The sequence below is a fragment of the Pteropus vampyrus genome, unplaced genomic scaffold, assembly GCF_000151845.1.
Source record: "Pteropus vampyrus isolate Shadow unplaced genomic scaffold, Pvam_2.0 Scaffold50, whole genome shotgun sequence".
NCBI classification, from domain to species: domain Eukaryota; kingdom Metazoa; phylum Chordata; class Mammalia; order Chiroptera; family Pteropodidae; genus Pteropus; species Pteropus vampyrus.
This window is the reverse complement of record NW_011888831.1, coordinates 4353669-4354598: the sequence shown is the minus strand read 5'-3', so window position 1 is coordinate 4354598 and position 930 is coordinate 4353669.

The following is a 930-nucleotide window of genomic DNA, read 5'->3' as shown; positions in this document are numbered from 1 at the left end:
GGAGAAGAAGACCTGGCTCTGTAGGTGAGAAGGGGACCCTGGCGTTCCAGTTGTAGTGACATGTTTTGGCTCAGGGACCACTGGAGAGCTCAACTGTCTCTAGCACTGGTGACTGCTATTAAGGCATTATCTAATTTAATCCTCATCACAATAGTTAAGAACTACTTGATTTCCATTTTACAAGAGAAGATATTGTGATTTAGAAAGCTGTTAAGACACAGAATTGAGATTTGAAACCAGGCTGTCTGACCCTAGACCCAGAACTCCTAATCATGAAAGTAAGAGCTCTTAACACAAAGCTGTCTGAGAAGGGAATGAGTCCTTCATGAGGCCATGGGTTCCAGGCCAGAGGAATTCAAGGAGTTTGAGAACTTCTTTGAGATAGCAAGGGCTGGACCGATGCCTCCGTTCTCTGTATTCTGTGATTCTACATGAGACATAGGTTCTGCCCCATTCTGTTACTAGACATTGCCCCAAATCCTATGTAATGAGCTGGTCTGGTGCCTCCAGGGAAAAGCCTTAGTGTGCACTTGTGCTAGATCATATCTACACAAAGCAGCCCACTGCTGGGTCTTCACTGACTTGGAGCTTTAGGTCTGAAGGTGGGTCTCCTGACACAGACTATGGGGTGAAAGCACAGTTCACAATAGGACTGTGGGCCATGAGGCAGGTGGAAGGGTGGGGAATCGATGAGAGAGAGGGACTATCAAGCTGAGGGTCCACTTCTAGCCTGGGGAGGCTGGAGGGAAGGTGCCTGGTCCTGCCAATCTCCTGTTCCCTTCCCAGGGTGGCCTGGGTGGTGCAAGGTGGTGGGTGAGTGAAGCGGCCTGCCACCTCTCACTTTCTTGCAGGCCCCAGGATGCAGGTCCTCATGCTACTCCTTTGGACTGGAGCCCTCCTCGGGCACGGCAGCTGCCAGAACAACGCTGG